The following is a 10,208-nucleotide window of genomic DNA, read 5'->3' on the forward strand; positions in this document are numbered from 1 at the left end:
ACCCTGTCCCCAGGCGTGGCCCTGTGCAGTCTCATGTCCCTCTTTTGCCAGATTTGAGGCACGGTTTTTGGTGCTGGGATAATTTGTGGAAAATGATCCACCCAGACATCTGCCCCCAGGAAACAAATATTGTGCAAATTATAAACAGGGTGACAAATACAAAGAATAAATAAAAAAGACAGCTTCTATCAGGTGGAGATTGCTAGGGGAAAACATGACCTCGGGGGAGAACGTGCTGGGCCGAAGTGGGTCTCGACCTTAAATAGGAGTCAGAGGAGGCGTCAGAGAGGGCAGGGGTCTCTGTGAGGAAGGATCTGAGCAGGGGGGAGGGGAGAGACAGACAGAGGGACAGAGGGACAGAGGGACAGAGGGACAGAGGGACAGAGGGACAGAGGGACAGAGGGACAGAGGGACAGAGAGACAGAAGGACAGAGGGACAGAGGGACAGAGGGACAGAGGGACAGAGAGACAGAGGGACAGAGGGACAGAGAGACAGAAGGACAGAGGGACAGAGGGACAGAGGGACAGAGGGACAGAGAGACAGAGGGACAGAGGGACAGAGGGACAGAGGGACAGAGAGACAGAGGGACAGAGAGACAGAGGGACAGAGGGACAGAGGGACAGAGGGACAGAGAGACAGAAGGACAGAGAGACAGAGGGACAGAGGGACAGAGGGACAGAGAGACAGAGGGACAGAGAGACAGAGGGACAGAGGGACAGAGGGACAGAGAGACAGAGGGACAGAGAGACAGAGGGACAGAGGGAGAGAGGGGAGAGGAAGCGGATGTGATGGGAGAGGTGGGCATGCAGGACCTCTCCAGAAGACGTCGAAGGGAGCGGTGTCCTGATCGGGGTTTTAAACGTTAGTTAACTTCTGCAGTGTCGTGTGGGCCAGGGGTGACGGCAGCCCAGTGTGGAAGCAGCTCGGGTGCCCCGGGTGGGTGAGAGAGGACGGCGCCTGGCTTGGGGGTGTTCCCGCATTGTGACGGGGAGCATCCAGGTCTGGAGCTCTCCGGGAGGCTGAGCCGACGCGATGTGCTGCTGGGCTGTGCCGCTGTCTGTCGGTAAAACCCTCCCAAGAGAACAGATGTCCTGCTGCTTCTCCTTGATGTGCTGGGGCAGGACGGTCCTGGCCAGGTGGAATGGTTGCTGCCGGGCCGGTGGCCAGGTGTCCAATTAAGTGACAGTCACCTGCTGGTGTCTTTGGTCTGTCTATCTGGGCTCGGATGACGGGAGAGGCTGCAGATAGCGGTGACAGCTCACAGCCACTGGGACTTCCTGCCCCGCCCCGATGGCTGATAGATGCTGCTTGGTTTAAATCTTATTTTATTTCATGGGGAAGTCATCACAGATTTCTAGGAAAGCTGGGAGCACAACGCCAAGGTCATTTGAGAGCAGGTTGCTCCCTGCTCCTCCCCACCCTTATTTTCTGTAAACGAGGTGTCCCCTGCTTAACCATAGAAGCTCCGTCCAAATCAAGCAGTCACATGGGCACACAGCTGCCAGCTTGTCCTCTGGGCACTTGGGGGGTTAACTCAGAGGCAGGCATTCCGTTTGCTTGGCAGGCACCTAGTCTCAGACTTTCTGGGGCTGGAGTCACCTTGCCACTTTTGAAGGTCACGGGCGGTGGCCTGCAGCCTGCTCCTGTGTGCGGGCCGTCTGAGTTTCCCGGTGATTAGATTCCAGAGGAGCCTCTCTAGTGGGAGGTCGCAGAAGACACGCTGTGGTCTCCTTGCGCCCCCTGCGGCTCCTCACTCTGACCCATCTTCTGACTGACGACCTTTCCTTGCGTCGCACGATTAGAGTGCCATCTTCCAGCCTTCTCCAAGTAAAGTTGCCCTTTTTCTATTATCTAGTTTGTGCTTGGTCAATATCCCATCTGTAAATCCACGTACCCATCCATCACCCATCACCCATCCCTCCCTCATCTGTTTCTCCGCCCCCTCATCTGTCACCTACCTATGTATGTATCTACCTATCCACCACCACCATCATCGGTCTACCCACCCGCCCCCTCCAGACACCAGTGCCCTTCTTCCCAGCCCAGGCTGCCCCCCACATCCTGTGGCACAGACAGCCGGCTCTTTCTGTACCACACAATGGCTGGGGAAGAGACGCACAGAGGAAGAGATGTAATACCATTGTTTAATTTCTATTTTACAGATGGCAAAACTGAGGCCCAGGGATGATTAAGTAATGCTAGGAGTTGTAAGCAGTTGGGGAGGGGGCGGGATTTGAAGCCCAGTAGGCTGGTTCTAGCCCATACTCTTGTTGAACATCAAGGTTATGCTAGTTTATATAGAGGAGAAAGAGTCTGACTGGTGCTCAGAATAACAGGCAAGCACCAGTAACCCTCTTTACAGCAGGCAAAGTGAATCCTGTAGTCATCCTGTCACTGTCTCACTCCTGGTGTTACGGCCCTCAGTGTTCCCCATCTGAAAAATGGGCATCATAAAGTGCCCACCCCGAGGGTTCCTGTAAGAGGCAGGGCGATGCTGTACAAATTACATCCCCCAGGTGCCCTTTTGGGTCCCTGAGCCACACATTTATTCTGGACCTCACTGTCTGGAGTGGAGAATAGGCCAGGAGTGGGCTGAGACCACTGGCCTGTCACTCAGCCTTGGGGTGTCCCAGTTCTCTCAAACAGAAGTGTGGGCTGTAAAGCCAGGCAGACTTCAGTTCAGAGCTTGGATGTACCAGTGACTGGGCAGAGGGCCCTGGGCAAAGCAGAAACCTCAGTTTCCCCATCTAAAGGGGCTAATGAATGGCAGGGCCTGCCTTCCGGGTGGGTGGCCTTGGCCCGTGGAAACCCGTGGAACAGCAGGTGAATGTGCTCCTGGGACTTTTTTTTTTTTTACTGGGGATTGAACACAGGCTTCTGCGCTACATCTCCAGCCCATTTTTATTTTGACAGGGTTTTGCTAAGCTGCCTCAGTGGGCCTGAGCTTGCGACCCCGCTGGGATGACAGGCATGGTGAATCACTGCACTCAGCCGCTCCTGGGATTCTTGTTTTTGGCCTTCAGAAAACAGAGCGTTTCATGCAGAGGGGGAGAAACGGCAATTACAGATGCTGCTCGTCCCACAGCCACAGGAGGGAAGCATTGTCTGCCCAGTTTGCAGATGAGGCCACTGAGTCCCAGACAGAGTAAGAGGCTCCCGATGGGCACACAGAGTGACCCTGCACTCTGAGGGTTTCTGCTCGGACTTCACGATGTTCCCTTAGAAGCAGAGAGCTCTGAGGTGCGGGAGCAATAAGGGAGAGTTATTTTGGAAGCGCTTGCGCTGATTAGAATGAAAACGTTTTGTTTCTGAGGCGTGGCTGAACAGCACCCCTCCCCCACACGCTCCCAGAACCAGGGTCCCAGTGCATTCTGGGCCGGCAGCCACCTGCAGCTACCTCGGCCTCGCCAGGAATTCGAGCATCAAAGCAGGGACCATTTTCTCCCCGCTACACAATGGGGGCACAGTTGCTTTCTTCTGACCGAGAGGTAATTGCATCAGGACCTCAGTGGGGAAGAGGGGGATGCGCTGTAGAAAGTCATTCTGTGTCTCTGCCAAGTTATTTACTCTGTCCTCTTTCCAGGGCGGCTTTGCCTCCTTCGGGTTTCCATTAACGTATTTATTTATTTTTCTGCTCTGCCCGGCACCAGCACTGAGAGCTTACTGCTGAGTGACTCTGTATTAAGCTCTGGCTCTTTGCTTGCAGTGAGGTGCACTGTCTCCCTGGCTCGTCTCCCGCTCTGGATTAATTATGCCACTAATTAAATCTAACCCCCAAAGAACACACTGTTGCACGGGGAAGGTTTAGCATGGGCTATCTCTCTGGGTGCACTGGTCCATCCATTTCCCCTGCAAAGATGGTATTATTATTTCATTGGTGCAAAAGGACCCAGAAGCTCAGAGAGGTTGCCACATGCCCAGAGTTACTCACTAAGAAGCCCAAGGGAGGGTCACTTCTGTCCCATTACCTGTGGCTGGGATCATAAAAGGCCAAAGAGCCATTACAAAGGCTTTGAAGGCTACCTTTCCTCTCCCAACTACTGAAACTCTACCATTACAATGTAAGTAATTGTAGCCAATACACAAATGACCGAGTATGACCCGGTTCCAGTACCGTGTTGTTTACAACAGGCGCTGGCCGGATCGGACCCTTGGGCTGCAGTTTGTCCTGCTCTGTGGCCCCGACGGCTGCCAATCTTGGGGGTCGTTCTTCCTGATCCTTGATGTGCAGGGTGGCACATGACCGGGACGGGCTAATCAGAGACTTCTCTGGACTGGGGAATTGATGAAAGAGAGGACGTTTGTTCTTTCTGTTCCATTTCTAAGCTAGAAAGAAGACAGCACAGACTTGGAGATGGCTGTCGTGTGGAATTCAGGCAAGCAGAGGCGAGAGTGACCAGACAATGGGAAAGGAGGAGGAGAGGCAGGGGGAGGAAAAAACGGTTGCGTATCTGGATTCAGCCAGGCCTGACCCGAGTCAAACACATGCCGCTGGATCCGCCATAGTTTTTGCTTGTTCACTTATTTGCTTAAGTAGATTTGGATTCAGTTTATTTTCCTCAAAACCAGGAGTCTAGACCAACACACTTCCGGTCTGCTGACCTCCCTGCTGGCTTCTGGGGGATCGTTTCCCCCTTGTGATGGGAAAGAGATCTTCCCAACTCTACAGAGCCATGTCTTTGGGGTATCAAAACACGGAGAGAGAGATGCACTTCCCACTAGCCCAGAGAAGACTCCTGATTCTCAGTTTGGGTTGCCTGTCTGCTCCTGTTCACTCCTGTGGTGGACTTTGGGCCACTGTGTGGGTGGGCTGAAAGTCTTCCTTCTCATGAGTGGGAGTGGGACGAGGAGAGAAGTGAGGGCCCAGGACCCTGAAGCCCACCCAGCAGTTCCCAGAGGGGATGACTCTTGAGCTGGGTCTCAGGCCATGACGGGGAGGGCAGCATAGTCCAGGGAGGGGACAGCGTGGCCAAGGCGGAGGGGTCAGGGAGATGCTGTTCTAGTGTGCAGCACATGGAGGGGCTGGGACAGCTTAGCCTGGGGGACAATGGTTTGAGGGAGCTGGAATTCTGCCTTGAAAGGATCAGGGATATATTTTAGGAACTTAAGCATGAGATATCCCATCAGATTTTCTCTCCTGCAAGTGGACTTTGTTGTGGACTGAAGAATCAGTGTGCCGGCTTGGCCCCCTGGCCGGTGTTAGTTCTGGAGATGTGTCTAGTCTTCATTACCAGGAAAGGACAGAGAGGGCTGAGACCTGGATGGGGAGCAGCTTTCAGGTCTGGGTGGCCGCAGAGGGATCGATGGTCCGCTGGCCTCTGTGGGGGATGGATGGTGTTGTGGTGCGTGCTGGGCCCGCTCTGCAGGTGAGATTTCAGCACTGAGGAGCTGGACAGCTCCTCTCAGGCCCGTGCACGCTCCAGGTATCCAGACAGACAGGTCCTGCTTTTTGGCCTTGGGACTCCCTCCCATGCCCGGGAGGCCACTCAGGCTGTGGCTGGCGGGCTGGGGAGCTAGCACGGCTGGGGGAACCCTTAGTCAGTGGGCGACAAGACCTGGTGGGTAAATACCCCAGATTCTGGATGGTCCACTGGAGACTGTCCCATAGCGCTGAGGTCTGGCTGCCCGCAGAGGTGACCAGCTCACCAGCACACAACTCTCCTGCCTCATCTCTGGTCCCAGGGTCATCTCCCAAATAAACTTCCCGAGTCTACTTAGGCTCGGATTTTGAGGTTAATTCAGGGTGGCTTTCAGTTTGGAATCCAGAAGGAAAAGCCTCTGTTCATGTCCCAGAGATGGGTTTTCTACACAGAATGCCAGCAATGGAAGGGACCTGGAAACTGATCTTGGCTGACCCTTGAACTTCATGAATCAAAAAGCTGTGTATTCCTACTGACATACGGGATCTAGAGGGCCCACCTGTGAATCATGGCTGTTCTATTTACTAGAAGTGGACAGGTCCCCAACCTCCACGTACCTTTCTCCTCCCTGTACAACAGGGATAATCAGTGTCCTCATCTCAGAGCTAAAATATGTGCAGATTAAACAAGCGACAGACACACGGAAGGCTCAGAGTAACGTCTGGCGCAGGGCCAGGGCCAGGAGGTTTCAGTATTTGTCACTGTTACTTATTTGCATTGGGATGCTTGTTGATTTTGGCCAACCATGGTATTTCTTCCAATTTCTTTTATCTTTTATTCCCCAAATTTAACCTCTCTGGTTTGAATTTTGGACTATACACAAAATTTAATTGCATAAGGAGGTCAGATTTCAATTTCAGTTGTGGACTCAGGTGACAAAGAGGAAGCATAACCTTGTGATGTGAATGATACCCTTAATGGTTTTAATTTTTGAGGTAGGGTTTTGCTATGTAGTTCGGGCTGGCCTTGAACTCACTATGTAGCCCAGGCTGACTGCAAACTTGGAGCAATCCTCCTGCCTCAGCCTCCCTTCCTTAATCCTCCTGCCTCAGCCTCCCTAGTACCGGGATTACAGATGTGTGCCACCTTGCCCAGCCTCCCTCCCTTAATGGCTTTGGAACTCAGCTTCCAGAAGCACCAGGTTTCCTAAAAGCTACTTTGCTCTCGCAGAGCTCCCCAGGGCCTCACATGGCCTTTTTAGGGGGCGCGGCTGCTGCAAAGCACAGAGCCGCTCTTTGCACAGGTGGTTTGCAGTGACCTCAGGGCCAAGGCATCAGGCTCCAGAGCCGCAGGCTGGCCCCCTGCCACCTGCTTCTCAGAGGACGCTGTGCCCGCCCTACCCGAGTGGGGCGTCAGGCTCCGCAGCCTCAGTCTCGGTCGCAGTCACCATGTGGGTCACTGCTGGGAAGTTATCTTGTGCTGTTTCAGAGAGAAGCAGGACCTGATAGCTTGTGTCTGCCCCCTCTGCTGTGCAGTGCCAGGGGTGTTTTCATGGCTCAGGGAGGTGGAGAGATGCCTGAAAGCTTTGCCTCTTAGGGTCCAGTCTTAGCTCCCGGACCAGTGACTGTATTCTGAGTTTTCTTCCCTGGCTCGTCTTTACCCTTCACTGCCATGGATTCTCCCTGCCCCTGGAACCAGCCCCCGCTAGCCCTGGCACCTTCTGTGGGTGTGCGCCTCACCCAAAGCCCTCCTGTTCACCGCCACAGTCCGGCGGGCAGCTGGGGGGCCAAGACTGGGCTGCTTTCACCTCCCCCTTCCCCATGGGACTTGGAGGAATGAGAGGCAGGAGGACTTTTTTTTCAGCTGCAGAGTTCTTTCTGGTGAAAGCAAATGCGGTGAGAGCTGTAGCCTGCAGGGCAGAGAGAGGATGGCGGTGGGGCAGAGCCCCGGAGCCCTGGCAGGGCCTGGGTGGGGACGAGGAGCCCCTGCACCCTTAGACTCCAGGGCTGTTCTCTCACTGAGAGCCACGGTCCTGAGGAACTGTAAACCACATTCCCGGAGACTGGATCTTAGTGTCATTGTCATGATGTCATCAGGCGGCCTGTATCTTCTTTGCAATTTATTTCTGCTCAGTGGGGCCTTAGCTTAAACCCATTTTCCACGCCTTCACTGGGACTGCCATTTAGAAGTCATAATGGGACTCTTCTACCTCAGGGTTTACAAGGCTCTTCTAGAGTCTTAGGATAAAAACCTGGGTCTTCTGCAGCTTCATCCCAAACTGCTCCCTGGCTCTCTGCTCCAACCACAGGGACTTTTCCCAAGCTCTTAACATGCAGAGCGCCACACCCACTTGTTCCACAGGGCCTTTGCATAGCCCATCTCTTCTTTATCTCTCTTCCCTTTCTGGGTAATCCTCTTTAGACTTAAGGTTTTTCAATATCTGAATGTGTTGCCAAGTCCCAGGTACACATCTCTAGCCACAACCTCCACCCTGCAGTACAGAATTATGTCTATACCTAGGAACTGGATCTATACTCACACTTTTCCTTGAATACTCAGTGAGGAGCTGAAATATGATTCCTTTCTCACCTCGTGCCCTCTTTTCTCCAAACCCCCACGTCTTGAGGATGCTGCCTTCACTGTGGGGCTCAGGCAGGAGGTGTGGTGGTCAGGAGATTCCTTGCCATGTAAGTCGGGGCTCAGCAGGGAAGGTGGAGAATCGAACCATGGCGATGCAGGGCAGAGGTGTTTATAAAGGGGCCGGCTAAGAACACATGACCGACGGGATGTCCAGGGACAGCGGGTGCCCAGGCCTTCGGAGGGGGAGCTGCTGCCATTTCTAGGCTGAGACTTTAACTCTCTGTTTAAATCTCTGGTTTCTTGCTCTCAGTTGGATGAATGAGAAGGATCTGGAAGAAGCCGTCACTGAACGGGCAGCAAGACCTCCCGCCTGCCTTTATCCAGTCGGGACCAGCACAACTTCGGACCTCAGATCAAGCGTCCCTTCCTCCAGGAAGTCCTCCCTGACTCCCCGGACTGGATTCTCCCCTGTTACACACGGCCCGTCCTGCGGTGTCATTGTGTGCTTGTGCGATTACTCAACAAGCATCTCCACTCGGGGAGACCTGTGAGACCTGGGCGGGCGCTGGCCGTGTTTGTCTGACCCTCTTCCCTCCCCTGCGCCGGGCACAGAGAAAGGACGAGCTGTGAGTGCCCTCGGCGCTGCCCGGGCCCCATACCCTCAGCACGCCCTGTGGCTTTCATCTTGTGGCTTCAGAGTAGAATACTAATATGGATTTATAGGCAGACATTTGCCTCCTCTGCAGCCTCATGAGCAATAACAACAAATGACTCAGATTCCTTCTTCTTCCCCATTCAAAATCCCAGACTCCCTTTAAATCCAGCAGAGACAGCAGTGCGTCAGTGAGAGCCAGGGGTGCTGGGTACGGTTGTGCAGGCCGCTCACTGCTCGAGGGTGGAGATGGATGGGGTGAAATCCAGCCCCCCCCTCTTTTCACCACCTAGGACGGGGTGGGAGGAAGGGCTCCTCATTTTCTAAATCTCACACAGAAACCCCTGCAGGCTAGCAAGCAGCACTAAAGAGAGCGGTTAAGAAAAAGCTGATTTGCGTTCAAAGAAATGTTTTCCCGCAGCCTGACAAATGCGTCGCCTACGCCCGTTGTGACCATTCATGCTTAATGGTTTTCCCTGCGAATTCTTTTTGTACAATGAAAAGTAACCATTTTTATAAGTAAAACAAAAATGCAAAAACAGAGTAAAAGGCAAAGGATTTTTTTCCCCTGCAAACTCCACAAAACACTGTGAAGGGTTTGTTTGGTCTGCTTTCAGATTTTAAAAACGTTTTTACAAGCATATTTTCCTCAGCTGTGCATTATTTATATAAATGAGATTTTTTTCCTATTTTTTTTCCCTATGTGGGTGTGCGGTTCTAGGAGTGGAACCCAGAGCCTTGCCTATGCTAGGCAAGTGACCTACCACTGAGTGACCTCCCTGGCGCTCTCTCTCTCTCTCTCTCTCTCTCTCTCTCTCTCTCTCTCTCCCTCTCTCTCTCTCTCTCTCACACACACACACACACACACACATTCTGCTACTTGTTTTCTTCTCAAATACATCTCATTTGCTTTTCCAGGTTGATACACAAGTTCTTTTCATGGCTGTGTGGTACTCCATTGCATGTTGAGAGCGTGATTTATTTAGCCAGTCTGCAATTGATAGATAGATACTTGGGTTGTTTCTGGTATCTGTTATTATAAGCAGTGCTCTAATGCTCACTTTGGATGTATATCTTTGCGGATGTGCACAAGCGTTTCTATAGGATCTATTTCTAGAAATGGTCTTGCTGGACTGAAGGCTGCATGCATTGGAAGCATTGTTAGATGTTGACAAGAGCTTTTGCCAGAGGGGCGCTCTGTGTATTCACCTACTTGTGGGGAACCCAAAGCTTTTAGTGCTTGCTTCTGAGCCCTTAAACACATGCAGGGTGAGAGAATGTGTGTGTGTGTGTGTGTGTGTGTGTGTGTCTTTCTCTATTAGAAACTGCACACATTTAGAGACTGCACACATCATTTCTGTTCAGATCTCCCCAGCCGAATTTCTCCTGATGGCCACAGCTAGCTGCAAAGGAAACTGTGTTCAGGTAGGGTGGCTACATGCTCAGTTAAGGTTCAAAGAATCTCCTACTAAAAGAATAAGGAAAGAATGGTAATTGCTGGCCAAGGTTTGCGTTGTGTTTCCCCTGCCAGACCGGGGATTTATAGGATGTTATCGGCCAGTGAACCGAAGGCCTGGCTTGCAGGGCAGCAGCGGGAGAGCTCAGCAGACTGAGT

The 10,208-nt window shown here is 52.7% G+C and overlaps 1 long non-coding RNA gene across 1 annotated transcript; it reads left to right on the forward strand.

The window, feature by feature from the left end:
- The first annotated feature begins 3,387 nt into the window (after window positions 1-3,387).
- Window positions 3,388-8,980, forward strand: LOC134470784 (uncharacterized). The gene is made up of 2 exons (XR_010039946.1): window positions 3,388-3,489; window positions 8,252-8,980. It is a non-coding gene; the product is annotated as an uncharacterized LOC134470784 (long non-coding RNA).
- Window positions 8,981-10,208: the final 1,228 nt, after the last annotated feature.

Source organism: Cavia porcellus, unplaced genomic scaffold, assembly GCF_034190915.1.
Source record: "Cavia porcellus strain 051 isolate PalLab524CR breed Dunkin Hartley unplaced genomic scaffold, mCavPor4.1 scaffold_16, whole genome shotgun sequence".
Classification (NCBI taxonomy): Eukaryota; Metazoa; Chordata; class Mammalia; order Rodentia; family Caviidae; genus Cavia; species Cavia porcellus.